The sequence below is a fragment of the Polyodon spathula genome, chromosome 27 (genome assembly GCF_017654505.1).
Source record: "Polyodon spathula isolate WHYD16114869_AA chromosome 27, ASM1765450v1, whole genome shotgun sequence".
Classification (NCBI taxonomy): Eukaryota; Metazoa; Chordata; class Actinopteri; order Acipenseriformes; family Polyodontidae; genus Polyodon; species Polyodon spathula.
In genome coordinates, this window is record NC_054560.1 from 6673297 (window position 1) to 6690052 (window position 16756).

Consider the following 16756-nt stretch of genomic DNA (forward strand, 5'->3'; position numbering starts at 1 on the left):
TGATTTATTGAATGTATTTTTGTATTGCTTTGCTCTGTTTCTCATGGGATTACATTGCCTTTTCTAACATGTCTAACTGTGTCTTTTACTGTAGCTCAGAATTCAGTACTGAGACAAAAAGCAATACATTTCAGAGCTGTGAAGTGTGTATAGCAGAGCTGTCCCTGAGACCGGGTGCCAGTCTTGGTAGTGTTAGAGTTGGGGGGACTCTGGAAGGCAGCAATGCAGCCTGATAATGGGCAATTAGTTTTTGTTTTTTGCTCTTTCCTTTATTTCTATTCATATCAATGTAACAAATCTGAAAAATGTAATTATGATTGAATTATAGGCACTCCCAAGCTGCTGCAGTCCATGTCTGGGAATATGCAAAGTAAAAACAAAGAAGCCATATTATCTAAACATCAATTCCACTCTTCACAGAAGCCTTACTGTTGAGTTGCTTGCTCTTCACTTATTATGCTGTCATTATGTTTGTAGGAAATCTACAGGGTGTATAAGCATATGCTACTAAAAGACATCTTGAGTCTACTGCACACATGTGACAAATGGTAAAGAAGGGAGGCCTGGAGCTTTGTTGTTGTAAATTTAGATATGAATTGAAATGTGTTGAAGTGAAATGCTGTGCTGTAGAATCTAGTGATCTGCACTGATCTTGTCGATTGTGAGGTTTGATTTGACAAGGTTTGCTGGTTACATTCACAGTAACATTGGACTCCAACGGGAGCTCAAAGCAGGAGGGAAAGCTTATTACTGATTACTGACCAGGTTGAAAGAGCTTGGGCTGCTCTGTAGAGAGAGGTTTGAAATGAATCTCACTGAGAGATCCTCTCGAAGCCTCTGCCAGTGAAAGCCCAGCTGCTTATCCGGACCCCAGCTGAGGGAGAGCGCTGTGATGTGAGCACCGGGAGCCCAGCGCCCCGTTGACAAGTCAAGGGTACTTTACTGCTTGTGCACTGGCTCATTGCATTCAGGCCATACAATACAAGAGAGACGATTGCAATCCAAGCTTGTCTCTTCGTCCTGCGCCCTGTCTCAGTTTCCAGAGCTGCTGTAAATGTGTCATGCTGAACCCTGCACTTCAATTTCTATAGACAAGCATTAAAACATGTCACAGCAGAAGGAGGCACACATGCTGAGACACATGAAAAGCACGGCAACGTTTATTCAGGATTCTTATCTTTATTTTTAAGTGTGTAGAGGAGCCAGTCATGCTACACACTGCCAGATTCTTTTTGTTCTGCAGCGTGCAGTGAAGTGGAAATGTGGTACAGTAATCAGGAGCTATCCATTCCATTCTGGCAGTGCCAGCCATATGATAGAAGAGCCGCGCACTGTCATTAAAATCACTGCCTCCATTGCAGTGTGGAGGCAGGATGGCTGGATGACGGAGGATTGAGATTAATGAGCTGCATGCTTATTAAAGGGTTCACACTGCGAGTATCCTGTGATGGTACAGGGCTTTCTGTTTCATTCTGAGGAGGCACCAGCCTCTTACAAACACACTGCCTGGCCTGCGACCTGATCACATATCAGAGAGCTAAGCAGTGCCGAGCCTGCTGTGGAAATGGATTGCGATCGAGACCAGTTTCAAACCCGGGTCAGTGTTCTGACACTGAGAATCAAGGATACAGTTCACATACAAGCTGCAATATAACAGGAGTGTGAACACTGCAGGTCACGCTATTAACACAGCGACGCGCTGGCTTGAGTTCGCTCCCCTTTATCTGCAATGGGAGCAGCCCTGCTCTTGTATTCTTCCATACTGGCTGGCAGTTGCTCCTGGTCTCACAGCACAGCCCCTCACCGTGCCTGGCAGGTCACTGTCTATAAATATCTCCTCTGACCCCGGTCCCAGAGGTAGGCAGGCTGCTGTGGGGAGTACAGTTACAGTATCTGCTTACTATTACCTTTTATAGAATCACTAGAATTATACTCATAAAAAAACAATGGGAACTACTCTGGGTACAGCCACCCTCCTGGTGCCACCATTAAGATGAGCAGTGGATTAGAGGTCTCAAATGAACAGTGACCACAGAGTACTGCAATGAAACTGCTGCTCCAACAGTGTAATGCAAACAATCACCTGGCAGAAAGTGAACATTGCGGGTAAAATCCCACCGGTGACAGCACTCAGGCCTGTAAGCTGTGCCTGGCTGTATCACTGCTGATTAAGCTATGCATTTCTTAGAAGGCTAACAGATGGCTAAAGGTATGCAGGTCGACGTGTACAATACATAGTTAGCTGGGCACATGGAGTGCTGTATTGTATCTTATCTGCCCATTAAACTCTCTGTGTTTTCCACTGCGAGTGTGCAAGCGAGTGTGTGAGTGTGTAAGCGAGTGTGTGTGTGTAAGCGAGTGAGTGAGTGTATGAGTGTGTAAGCGAGTGAGTGAGTGTGTAAGCGAGTGAGTGAGTCTGTAAGTGAGTGTGTAAGTGAGTGTGACATGATCTCTCCAGCCCAGCTTTGAGGCTCCCCTCTCGCTTGTTCTGGGATTTCAGTTTTGAATTTCATGTCAGACAGCTGGAGTTGGTGACTGATACACTGTTCTTTTTATATATATTTTTTTTCTTATAGAGAACTATTCGGAACTCCATTCTGGAAGCTGCCCAGCTTCAGGATGCTCTTATGAAAATCACTTTTTGGAGATTCTTGGCATTGCTATTTAAAGGTATTCCGCTGTAATCAAAGGAAGGAAATCAGCCATTGCTACTTAGCACAGAAGGAAAAAGGCAAGGAGAACTGAGAGAGAGAGGAACAGTCCCCAGTCCTTATTCAAACAGCCCTGCAGGGTCAGAGGGGTGGAGTGAAGTCGGTCTCACAGACAGACAGAGGAACAGTCAAGGCTCTTGTCTCAGAGGAAGTATGAGCCGAGGTGAACATTTGAAATGAAGACGCAGGTCCTGGCTCATTTAAACACGATCCCAACCCCAGTCAGAACCCATTCCAATTTATAATGGACCCATCTGCTCTTGACTACAGTTCAGCTTTAACAATGTCAGAGCGCAGACAGGACCTCAGCTTGCTGACCAAGTCCCAGCCTGTTCCAGAGCGGCTGACCTTGATAGTTTGAGATCGAACCAGATCTCAGTGCGTTAGCATGACTTGATTTAATGAATGGTCAAGTTTAGCACATTGTCACACCGCTTGTATATAATGCTAACAATCGTGGCTTGGGGAAGGCGGGGCTATCACTTTCCCTAAAAATCCTTATTGGAAATGAACACGGATTGTTGTTTAAATACAAAAGCTCCAGCAGGGTACAGAAAAGGATATTGCATTTTATTAAATTCCTTTCCTGTTTTTCAATTTTCAGTTCATTTCTATGCTGATTTACCCAGTCACGCCTCCATTCCATTTCCATGCAGAGCTCTGAGTTTGTAATGGCATTAACGAGCTCTCTTTGTGTTTTTTTGCCCAGGCACTGCATCATTATAATGAGAAGACACATCCAGCTCACTGCCTCACGCTCTCGATCCCAGGTTCTCTCTCACTCTCTCTTTCATTTGTAAATTGATCCTCCCCTATCCCTCTTTGTAGTTAAGTAAATTTGTATTGTATTACCAATTGTTTTACATTAATGAAATAAATGATTTATGCCTGTCTTTTTTTCCTATAATCATATCATTCACATATTCCTTTCCAATTCCCAGGCTCATTGACAGAAAGTCTGATCGAGGTCAGCCTCATTGATATGCTTGTCGGTGTGACTTTATTGGACTGCTATCAATCATATAAATACAATGTACTCCTCGCTGAGCCACAGGCCTTGCATTAGAACAGGTCATACGTACGTATTGTATGGGATAGAGCCATACAAGCCAATCTTCAGCACAATCAACGGATAAACATTCATTTGCATGTTCTAATTTAATTGCACTAAATACTAACTTAGTTCATCTAATATTCCAGTGTAATTACAAACAGTTTGAGAATGCATCCTTAACTGAAACAACAGACAGACAAAACATACAAATTAAGAAAGATCCCGCTTTCAAGTACAGCTAATCAGTGTAATTCCTCAATCAATGACTTCGTCCCTGGGGCTCTGAGCTGGACAGTAATGACTAACAGTGTCCTGTCTTCCACTTCACTCAGCGTTAGTCCATATAAATATACAAGCGGCACAGGGTGTGGATGATAATACTGCAGCGCACCACCAGGGAGAGTCAAGTACCCTGGATAAAGGTAGACAATAACACCTTAAAGAGGAGTCGATCAAGCTGGAAGGTCTGCTTGCTAACACTGTATAATCTGCATCCTTCCTTTACATTAGCAATGTGATACATGGCTTTGTGATTGTTGTACATGACTCTGTGCCAGTCCCTGTCTTCTAGATTAAATGAAGCAGCTCACTCCAAGCTTCACAACAGGAAACTTCCCTCTCACACCCTTCTATTTCAATAGACATGTCGGGTCAATTCTCTCTTTCGCTGTCTCTCTCTTTGTGTGTCTCTGACTTTCTCTCTCACTCTCTCTCTGTCTCTCTCTCATTGTCTCTCTCTGTCTCTGTCTCTCTATCTCTCTGTCTCTCTCTGTTTCTGTCTCTCAATGTTACTTCGCCTTCATTAGGAGTGGCTCCATTGAAATTCAGTCAATGTTGTCTGTGGCACATTACTGCAAGTCTCCTGCTAATGCTAATGAAGTGAATTAGCAGGTTTCTGGGGAGGAGAGCGCCGTGTCCCTGCAGCAGAAGGAGTCCCTTTTCTGTGGCAACGGTCTCCATGCTTCAATCTCAGTTGAAGAGCTTGTCACCACCACAAATGACAAGCATTCACAAAGAAAAACACAGTGGGAATTGATAAGGAAAAAACAGGAACGATATTCACATCCAGCAAATCATATGCCTTGGAGCCATTTCTCCCCGAACCAGCGAGAAATCAGTGCAATTCCCCTCTGTGTCAATCCAGTTGCTTCCTAATTTATAGTCAAATCCCTTTCAAACAAAAAGATTGCCAGTGATGTTTAACCAATCGAAACATAAAGTGTTCTAGATACTTTGCTACAATTCATTTGAACAATTTCCATCTGCTGACGAATATCTGAGCCTCGTCTGCGAGGCCTGGAAGGGAGGTGAGCAATGAGTCAATGAGTCCATGGTTTTTGCACATGGAAATTTTACATCAAACAATGTGCATGCAAACCCATCTCTGTTCCAGGACACCACAGATATGCAAAGCACCATTCTACCAGAAATCACATTAAAACAGTATTCCAGCTATAGCCTGGGAAGATGTTATAACAGCACAGCTTTACAAGGGAGAGGCTCCTATTGCAGAACTGATTAAGCTCTCTTCTTAACACAAGATCATTATTCTAGCACGGGTCTCTGTCTCCACAACTATTTGACTGGGCAAAAGAGGGAAGCTTTGTCATATTTGCATTTATTTTATTTTTACGCCACATTCAAACTAAACACAAATGTAAGCTGTCCCAGCGTCCGTCCGGCTGGCCAGTGACACCCCCTGTCTGTCTGTCCTTCTGTCTGTCCTGTTCGTGAATGTGTCAGTGTGTCTCTGTCCTGTTTGTCAGTGTGTCTCTGTCCCTCTGTCCTGTTCGTCAGTGTGTCTCTGTCCTGTTCGTCAGTGTGTCAGTGTGTCTCTGTCCTGTTCGTCAGTGTGTCAGTGTGTCAGTGTGTCAGACAGACAGGACGAAGCATTCTGGGGGGGTCACACCAGTCACACAGAGCAATGGACGTCAAGCAGTCACACAGGTCACCAGTCAGACAGAGACAGACAAAGTACCCTCACTCAGTCACAGGGAGACAGGACATCAGTGTCTCACAGAGTCACGTCACACAGTGCAGTCCAAGTCAGTGTGTCTGTGTGTCAGTGTGTCAGTGTGTCTCTGTCCTGTTTGTCAGTGTGTCTCTGTCCCTCTGTCCTGTTCGTCAGTGTGTCTCTGTCCTGTTCGTCAGTGTGTCAGTGTGTCTCTGTCCTGTTCGTCAGTGTGTCAGTGTGTCAGTGTGTCTCTGTCTGTCCTGTTCGTTAGGGTGTCAGTGTGTAAGTGTGTAGACAGACAGGACAAGCAATCCACACATGTCACATCATCCTCTGTCCTGTTCGTCAGTGTGTCAGTGTGTCTCTGTCCTGTTTGTCAGTGTGTCTCTGTCCCTCTGTCCTGGTCGTCAGTGTGTCTCTGTCCTGATCGTCAGTGTGTCAGTGTGTCTCTGTCCTGTTCGTCAGTGTGTCAGTGTGTCAGTGTGTCTCTGTCTGTCCTGTTCGTTAGGGTGTCAGTGTGTAAGTGTGTCTCTGTCCTGTTCGTCAGTGTGTCTCTGTCTGTCCTGTTTGTCAGTGTATCTACGTTTAAGTGTGTCTCTGTCCTGTTCATCAGTGTGTCAGTGTGTCTCTGTCTGTCCTGTTCGTCAGTGTATCTACATGTTGGAGAACATTTTTTATTTCTGTGTTTATTTGAATTTGTTTTTCTGTGCTTTTAAATCCAGAAATATGGCCAATTCAGAAACACCATGTCTATTTTTACAACAACAATCAAAAAGATACATCTGTAAAATGAAGAACGCTTTTAAAAAGGCCCTGTTAGTGATGAATTAAGTATAGGGTTGTGTTTGTGTCAGATAATATAAATGAACTGAAAAATGCAATATATTTTCTAACTAATGTGTATTTTAAACACGTCAGGATGTCCCGCAGGGCCTCAGCGAGGGAGAGAAGAGGCTGACTTGGTCTTTACTGACTTCAAGATGAAATGTGAACATGTTGATTTGTCATCACAGTGAGGGGGGGTCCCTGATGCACTGGACTGATCCATATATATATATAGATATATAGATTGAACACTTTACAGGGAAAGCATATCATTGAATGGTGAAAGTGAGATATGAACAGTAACTCTGTGCCCCTGCATGTGCTACTCAGCTACTTTAATGATGAATACATTGGAATATTTGTTGGAATACAAACCAATTGTCATTAAAAGTTTTGCTCTATAGCAACAAACCATCATTTTATATCTTGCAGCAGTCCACCTGGACCATAACATGTATCATGATACACAAACCATCGCATTTAACACAGTGAAAGCATGCTGAGGCATAGAGAGGCATTGTGAGGCATAGGGAGGCACAGAGATGCATGATAAAGCATAGGGAGGAATTGTAAAGCACAGAGAGGCATGGTAAAGCATAGGGGAGCATTGTGAAGCACATAGTAAAGCACATTAAAACATGGCAAAGCATGAGAAGAACTACACAATGACCATGAAGGGTTACTGTGATAAACTTTTATAAGGGCTGGATTGTGTATCATGATGACATGTATTCTACAGTAATCTTACTGTATCACTGAATCTGTGCCAGAGAGCGGAAGAGTAGCAAAGACTGGTTAGCCTGGCAGCCTCGTTTCATACAGGGAAACATCTCAGAGTATCCAAACCATATGCAAATAGAGCCTGTGCCGTGCAAGTCCAGATGGGTTCACAGATACCACTCTTCCTTGTTTTGACGAGGCATTGCTTGGCCTTTCCCCCAGAGTTTACTATTCTAACAGAAAGGCTGGACAATCCTGCAGGGAGAGCTCCAGAGAGGCACAGCATTGCACGGGGTGGAAACACACACACACACACACACACTAACACACACACTCTGGACACATACACACACACACACACACACACTGGACACACACATACACACACGCACACGCACGCACACACACACTAACACACACACTCTGGACACACACACACACACACACACTCTGGACACACACATATACACACGCACACGCACACACACACAAACACACAAACTACTGCACAGGTTGTATGTTACCACACCACATGAAGAATGCAGTGTGTAGGGCTTTGTGATAACATCACACCACTACTTGTATTGTGTGTATGGTGTGAGTGTGTGCATCCCACACACAAATTGTACGTGTGTGTGTATGAGACCTATGTGTGGTGTGATGTGTCGGTGTGTCGACACACAGACACTCAAACACACACTTACACACACACACACACACACACACACACACACACACACACACACACACACACACACACACACACACAAAAACAAACACAAAGTGGGTGTGTGTTGAGACCTGAGTGTGTGTGGTTTGACTGTATGTGACATGTTACTACCGCGTCTACAAGTGCGTACTGTTACTGTATTTTTTCACACACACACACACACTCTGGACACACACACACACACACATACACTCACACACACACTGACATACATACAGTACAAGGGCATGCAAAAGGCCAGTCTCATTTTTATTAAAAGGATCACATTAAAAAGGTTCAGGGAATCTCCATCTTCTTCTCACTTCTTGTGCACCCCTGCTTACTCCTTTTTGAAACCCATTCATAGTGGAGTTGGTCACTATACTTACAGTACAGTAATCCCCTCTATGTTCTTCTCTTAATTTCAGATTAATAAAGAGTTTTTTGATTGCTTTCTCATGCCTGACTGCCTCTCCTGGTTTGCAAGATGCAGTACCATTAATTGCATTGAAGCACATAGACAATGATGGGCGTGCGCCACACAAAGAATAAAGAAAGAAATCAAAGAAAGAAATATTGCTTCTCTGCATTGGCCTTTTATTTATTCTCCTGTTTGAATGCAACCTCGATCCCTCCATAAGAGACAGTCTGTGAGATTTGCAGAAAAAACAAACCACTCTGGATAGACTCATACCCTGATGGGAAGCAATGATCTGAAAATGGACGAAACTTGATTGTGTAATACTTCATCATCATTAATGTAAATATTTTAAAGCAATCAATTTAACAGCAATCAGAAAGCAATTCCTTCTAATTCTACTTAACAAATGATTCATTGTTTAAACAGTAAATAATCGAGCTGCATCAGCACAAGACAGGGATTAAAGGAGAGAGAAAATATTACAGTGGAGGAGAGGAGGAGAAAGAGAGTAAGATAATAAGAAATACATCTTACAGGAGAGGGAGAGAGAGAGAGCATGAGAGAAAGAGAGGGAGAGAGAGACAGAGAGAGCATAAGAGAGAGAGGGAGCAAGAGAGGGTGAGAGCCTTACTCCTTCTCTCTGTCTCCTCTCTAGAGAGCATAAGAGAGAGAGAGGAAGAGAGGGAGAGAGAGAGAGACAGGGAGAGAGAGACAGAGAATCCCGCAGGGTATAAACTTTATTTCATTTTAATGTGAGAGACAGTGAGCTCTTCTGACTGTGACAGCCTCACAAAGACCCCCAACTGACTGACAAGTCAAGCACTTAATCGTAGGTCAGAGGTGGTGTTAACCCCTACACTGCCAGACAGAGAAGGAGAATACACCAGCTACACAGACACACTGTTAACACAGTCAGTGCCACACAGACTCTGCTGCCCACACACAGCTCATCCACAGGGTTACAGACAGTATGTTGGGTTCATAATGCAAGGTGGAATCCTGCAGTGCACAGAAAGAGGAAGCACTTTTTCAGACAGAATGGTAAAAGTTGTTTTTATTCTGTAAGCACTGCATGATGAATCATTCCAGTCCATTTATCCCATTGAGCAGCCCAGTGGGCAGCTTCCCACTCTGCAGCTTGCAGCGATCGCAGACACAGACAGAGAGCCGGCAGCAGCAGCAGGGACCGGGGGTGGGGGTGGGGGGGGCTTGTTTCATTTCAGGACCCCAATGTCAAATTCATCAGGATTATTATTACTTTTTAGTTTTTTTTTGGAAGGGGCAGATTCCACACAACTTATCATAAAGGCAGGGTTAGCATAATGTAAAGTAGAGTGGACTTTTAAAGCATGAATGATCAGAAACAGGGAAATGACCATGGGTAAACAGTGGAACTTGACCATGGGGCAGCTTGTACTACGGGGGGGGGGGGGGGGGGGCATTACAGATTGTTAAATCTGCTCAAGAGCTCCACGGGAAAGTCTGCCTGATGGACAGACAGCTCCAGACAAAGGCTGAATTATTTATTTAGTTAGCAATCTTGTTTTGCTGAAGGAAGCTTTCTGCCCACACCCCCTAACAATCTCTCCTCCTCCCTTTCACTCCTTCCTTCTCACACTCACTCACTCTCTATTGAAACGCTCGACCCTCGGGGACTGCACTTACTTTTTTGCCTTTCCAGTCTACAGACCCTGAAGCTGAACAAAAGACAGCTCGATGGGGCCATTTGAATTTGAAACAGCAACACAACAAAAGCTTGAGAATCCGAATGAGAAACTTTAGGAGCTTAAAACCAGGATTTCATTGCTATAAAGAACGAATTCAATACAGAGAACTCAGCACTGGAGATACATGAGCCAGTCAATTCAATACAGAAACAAGGTTTGCAGATATTAAACCAGTGAATTTAATGCAGTTTAGAGAATTCAGTACTGGGGATCTGGGAGTCAGCAAATTAAATAGAGCACAATGCTGCCTGTACCCAGAACTGAAAGCCATCACATGCTATACCAAGAACTGAGTAAAGGGTTAGTAAGAGCAACATAGAGAAAGAAATCAAATGAAAACAGTCAACAGAGTTTGGAAATGAACAATGCTGATAAAACATTGCTCCAGATGGACAGCTCAGTATGAAATTAATCTCTGAAACGTATCTCCTGTTATTTCCACTTTTCTTTGGTGCTTGCATTTGCTAAACCCGACAAGTGGCCACAGTTCATTTATCTGTCTATCCAGCTTGTGGATTGTGAATAAGGGGAACAAGGGTTTGGCAATGGATATGACTCTGTACAGCAAAGCTATTTGGATTGATATGCTTCATACAGTACAGTGTGTGTGAAAGCGCAGTGTATTGATTTTTTCCAATCGCCCTCCATTGTACTTTGTTTATATGTAAAGAAATGGATTAAGATATTTGATCAGCACCGTGCATATATCTGGAATAAAGAATTTGCATGCAAGCATGCATTATTGTATCTTTGGACTCCCTGTTCAGGGTTGAACAGGGAGTCCAAAGATACAATAATGAATGCTAGAAAATCTATCTGGAAAGATAGAGCCTGTATGACAGGGTTGCTTTATAAAATGATCCGATCCAGCTGTGTTTAAAATATATAATCAAATAAAAGCAAATCCCTCATTTTGCATGATTGCTGAGGCACAACAGAGCGTGGGGGCGACAGCTGAAAACAACACACTGGGGCTTCACTACCAGCTCTGACTGCAACCCGACATGCTTGTGTATACACTACGCTATACCCGACCTGCATGTGTATACACTACGCTATACCCGACATGTGTGTGTATACACTGTTACAAGAAATACATTCAGATACATAGGAGAAGCTGAATGTGGTGTTCCAGGGAGTGTGTGCTTAAACTTCAGCAGTCTATCCCCCAAGTCAACACCACGACCGTCATGACAGTAAAATAGAATGAAGCGTTCTTACCATTGTATAAGTTAGTGATCAGCAGATGTGTCAGAGTCGGTTATTACAATGTCAGAGTAGATTGGTTACTGGCAGCGCTGTGACAAATCGCTTCAGTGGCCGTGTTTACTTTTTAATATATCTTCATCTACACATACATGCATACAATAGGGACACGCTGATTTTAAAAACCTGGACCGTGCAGTGAAACGGCAGCCAAACCAAAGGAGCGCATCCAGCTGGTATGGAAAGAAGCTTCTCGTGTCTCAAGACACTAAACGTTATTCAGAAACACAACGAAGCAAAAACGAATTCAGAACGCGGCGATTGTGACTTTGCTGTTTGTAAGATTGTATGTGGATTGTGATTTTGCTGTTTGTAAGTTGGTATGTGGATTGTGACTTTGTTATCTGTAAGATTGTATGTGGATTGTGACTTTGCTATTTGTAAGATTTATGTGGATTGTGATTTTGCTGTTTGTAAGATGTATGTGGATTATGACTTTGCTGTTTGTAAGTTGGTATGTGGATTGTGGCTTTGCTATTTGCGTTATCTTTATTATAAACTATTTTGATACCATAATTGTGGTTGCCCATTTCCGCCAGTGTATTAATTCTAATGCGTTTGCGTGTTCAGTTTATGGTACTTCGTTTATAGTTTGATATGGTTTGTGTGACTGATGTTTGGGCATTGCTATCATGGTCTACCACCAGATGTCATATCTTTATTTAAAAATGTATATATAATTACACACACACACAAACACAGGCACGCACGCACGCACTGTATAAAACCCAAGTCCCTGACAATGTGCCTCCTCTGTGTGTCAAGTGACCAGCCGCCACTAGCTCACACACACACACACACACACATATACATATACCATGTAGCTAATTGTCTCAGCTCTGCACAAACACTTACCGACAGAGATGTGGCAGCGAGGCGAGTCCGGTGCGCAGCGATGATCCGCTCCACTTCTACACGACGTGCGCAGACCTTATTCCTCTTGAAGTAAAATCCTAAATGCTGGGGTCTTTGGTCCCCGATGGTCTAAATTCAAGGGAACCTTTGTGTCCCTCCCCCGCCTCGATTTACTTCTGCTAATCCTCAGTGCGGTCGCACCTGTCTCTCTCCAGAGCAACTTCAGCGCTCCGGCGTGACATCCTTAAGACAACTGGCTGTGGACTCGTGTCGCCCAGGCCCCTGGAATGATAGTGATAACAGCAGCACCTTTATTCCGCACAAGAACATATGGCAGCCGGACGGCAGGGCAGCCCTCCTCCTCTCAGACAGCCGTTTCATATACCGTGGGGTATTATAATCGTTGCTTGTAACAGTAGTAAAACCCTGTGCCGTGGTCTGACTGCTTTGGACCGGTTGCTTTGCATGAAATTTGCATCTGTTCCTTTCAAAAAATATCTATATATCTATATCTATTTCTATCTATCTATCTATCTATCTATCTATCTATCTATCTATCTATCTATATTATATATATATATATATATCTATATATATATATATATATATATATATATATAATATAGCATATATATTGCCATATACACGTGAGACACTCTGTGTTAATTGGGATTTTATACTGTATCTCTGTACGGCTGCTGCTGACTGTCTGTCAAAAGATAATGCTCGTTTCTTCTCGTTCTTGATTTTAGTCCAAACGTTTTCCTTGGTGTTTTTGGTTGATGTGTGGCGTTGTTCAAATGTTATTCCAGTCCACTGATGCCTTGTTTCAATTTGAAAACGCGGTGTGCTTGCTGCTTACCTGTGTGATGTCCAGGTATAGGCGAAACGTCGCTTGTGTGGAGAGCTGCTGTCATGCGAAGGTACTCTGCAAACACAATGCTGCTCGCTCTCTCACTCTCTCGCTCCTTCTTCACAGTACGAGTAATGGGAAAACCTGAACTGGACTCCCTCATCAAAGATGGATTGGAATGAACGTCTTATATATGTACTGGATTTCTGAAATGTAGTTTTCTGAGTACTAAATATTCCACAATAACTTTCTAAAAAAGATTATTTTCTCTTTCCCCACTTGTCATTCTGTCTCAGCTGGACGATTCATAGTCTTCTTGGATTGTGAAAGACTTATTTGCCATTTCTATTATTATTATTATTATTATTATTATTATTATTATTATTATTTTATTATTATTATTTTTATTATTATTATTATTAGTAGTAGCACACATACATTCTTTACTGCATGTGGGTTCAGACATACATGGGAATGCATTGACAGGTTAAACTTAGCTTTGGAATTGAGCACGGTAGAGTGCTCCACCAGTACAGAGCAGAGGGGCTGCAGAACACAGCAAAAGAAAATGTTAATCTCAGTAACACTCTGATCCTGAGAGCAGTGAAACTGGGAATAATAGCTGTGCTTTTCTTATACATCTTTCATTAAAAAAAGAAAAAAACAGCAATACCACGCAACATAACAGGTTGTTTCTCTCTCTCTCTCTCTGTTCCCATAGCAACACATACCATATCACCACTGAGACAAGCTGTGTCTGAATTAACCAGAACTGTCACTCGGAGACACCCAGAATCATGAAACCTGCATGAAGAGAGCAGACAGCTCTCCCTTCATACAGCCTCAATACAAGAACTGAATCATGAAACCTGCATGAAGAGAGCAGACAGCTCTCCCTTCATACAGCCTCAGTACAAGAACTGAATCATGAAACCTACATGAAGAGAGCAGACTGCTCTCCCTTCTTACACCCTCAATACAAGCACTGAATCATGAAACCTGCATGAAGAGAGCAGACAGCTCTCCCTTCATACACCCTCAATACAAGAACTGAATCATGAAACCTGCATGAAGAGAGCAGACAGCTCTCCCTTCATACACCCTCAGTACAAGCACTGACCCTTTTCGAAAATGATTTGACAAAAACATTTAAAGTGCAGTAAGAGGAGTGCAACGAAAGCACCTTTCTGAAGGAGTTTTGTTTCAGGAGCTGCATAATAATATACAGTGTCTGGTGAACTGGGTGAATAATATACAGTGCCTGGTGAACTGGGTGAATAATATACAGTGTCTGGTGAACTGGGTGAATAATATACCGTGCCTGGTGAACTGGGTGAATAATATACCGTGCCTGGTGAACTGGGTGAATAATATACCGTGCCTGGTGAACAATGCGTAGTGTGTGATGAATTATGTTCTGTTTCAATGAACCTCACTTTCTGTTTTTTTTCCCCCATTAGCTCTATCATTGTCACATTACTGCTGCATGTAAATGTATATAATTGTAATCATGTCTTGTGTGCTGCACTCTGATCAGAAGAGTGTAAACAAGGTCTCAGATTTGAAAATGTTTGTTTGTAAAATGTGCAAATCAAGCACAAAGTAGTTTATTATTGTAAGGGTAGACCTGGCCAGCAGTGACATGGTAATTCTATCTGATATTATTATTATTATTATTATTATTATTATTATTTGAATTAAAAGCAGCTTCAGCATGTTCTCATTCTTGTGGTTCCGTGGCAGATCTTCAGCATGTTCTCATTCTTGTGGTTCCGTGGCAGATCTTCAGCATGTTCTCATTCTTGTGGTTCCGTGGCAGATCTTCAGCATGTTCTCATTTTTGTGGTTCCGTGGCAGATCTTCAGCATGTTCTCGTTCTTGTGGTTCCGTGGCAGATCTTCAGCATGTTCTCATTCTTGTGGTTCTGTGGCAGATCTTCAGCATGTTCTGAGGCAGGATTGTGAAGCTGGCACAGGTAGTAGCAGTGAGTGGTCTGCACACCGAGGGGAGATTAGGGAGATCAGATAAACATTTGAAATGTTTCCACGCTGCAGCGTAGTGTCAGCTTACATTCTCCACGGCTTGAGTATTTTCCAAGAGCACGGGAATAAATCTGATTTGAACCAGAAAGAGATCCACCACACGAGATAGACTTGCACAAACAAACAGGCCTTCGCTGCCAGAACTGCGCTAGGGGTTGTCTTGTAATTACATTAGCAAAGGATTACGCCTGTAAAAAAAATCACAAAAAACAATTATCTGTTAGTATTATAAAAATGACAGCAGATTAGCACTTAGTCATTCACTGCATGCTGTATAATTACTATTATTTGCATGATTAAATAACATAATAAAATACCCTTTATTCTGCCAAACATCATGCCAGGAGATAAAGACATGAAAGGGAAAACATTAGTACAATAGACCAATAGAAAGCATGAAAAGAAATGCAGAAAAATGGGGTTATGAGAGATCCATCATTAGAGCAGAGAGAGTGGGAAGGGTTACTGGAAGCAGGCTAGCTGCTGGAGCCCATTTAAATATATACATGTGTGGAATTAACACAGGAAGCCTTTGTCGGTAGAGGGCATGGGGTTTGTGGTCTCTTGAATGAGAACACCTTTACGGAAACATTAGAGCTAGAAGAAGGATGTGCAAGCATGAACAATTTCCGCTGGCTATTTTAGGAGCTAAAATGGAATTTGAAAAGTCCCCTCAGAAGGAGGGCTTGTGTTAATGTGATTGGTGCCCTTTGTTGTGTTTTTAGACATGAGTTTAACTGTAAGAGTGGCATTGGACTGCAGTTGGAGATCACTGTAATAATGTTTGAACTGCAGTTAGGGCGCTGTTCAAATATTAGCTCCAGCACACTAGTGCACTGTTTCACTGATTTACTTCAATAGTAGCATCTTCTCTGCTCACCAGATCCCTTTTTTATTCCTGTTCTGTTTGAAACGCTGGTCACTAAAGTGGAATTCTACAAAGCATTCTTTCTGGCTGAGATCTCCCGGGCTGAGAGGAGCCCCTGTCTGCTCCAGCAGCTCCGAGCACAGGGAGGCTACAAAGAGAGTCAACTCATGCTGCAACAGCACCCTCCCTCGAGCCAGGGGGTACAGTGTGGACTTTGACAAGCAGAAACAGAAGCAAGATGAAGCCTCCCATTCCACTGTCGATCGGGAGAGGAGGGCATGCTAATTAAGCTAATAAAAGGTAGGCAAACATTTCCTATTTTCAGACTGCTTACAGAATTCTGATCAATTTAGTGCTTTCGGTGTTTGATTTAACATCACTTCACAGCAATTAAAATTTCAATTGGCGTATTGTGAGGATTGTTTTTCTACTTAGTTTTTTGCATTTCTTTGTTATTTTTGCCTACACCTAGCAGTAAATATCATTTATTATTAATCCAAGCTGTGGGAATGGAATGACAACAACATGCTGTTTGCAGTTTTCCTCACACGTCCATAATTGACAGAGGAGGGTTTGAAAATCTGCTGAGAGAAAAGCTGGACCCAGAATCATATATACCAGCCAGACTGTTTCTGTTAAACAGAATATTATATGTAAACACAGAACTGGCACACTGCCTGATAACTGAACTGCCCTTGAATTTAGGAAGGACAAGAGAGAGAGGCTTGTCTTTGTAACCCAGACTTATTAA

General features: G+C 42.7%; 2 protein-coding genes across 2 annotated transcripts in view; both read right to left on the reverse strand.

Moving 5' to 3' along the window:
* The window catches only part of LOC121301275 (semaphorin-6B-like), a 48149-nt gene extending 34961 nt beyond the window's left edge, over positions 1 to 13188 (reverse strand). The window contains exons 1-2 of the mRNA XM_041230485.1: positions 13105 to 13188; positions 12243 to 12524 (exon numbers count right to left, since the gene is read on the reverse strand). The gene's annotated coding sequence lies outside the window, so the exon portion shown is untranslated. The remainder of the gene's footprint in view (positions 1 to 12242; positions 12525 to 13104) is intronic.
* The window catches only part of LOC121301280 (RNA polymerase II elongation factor ELL-like), a 794007-nt gene that overhangs the window by 614673 nt on the left and 162578 nt on the right, over positions 1 to 16756 (reverse strand). The window lies entirely within an intron of this gene.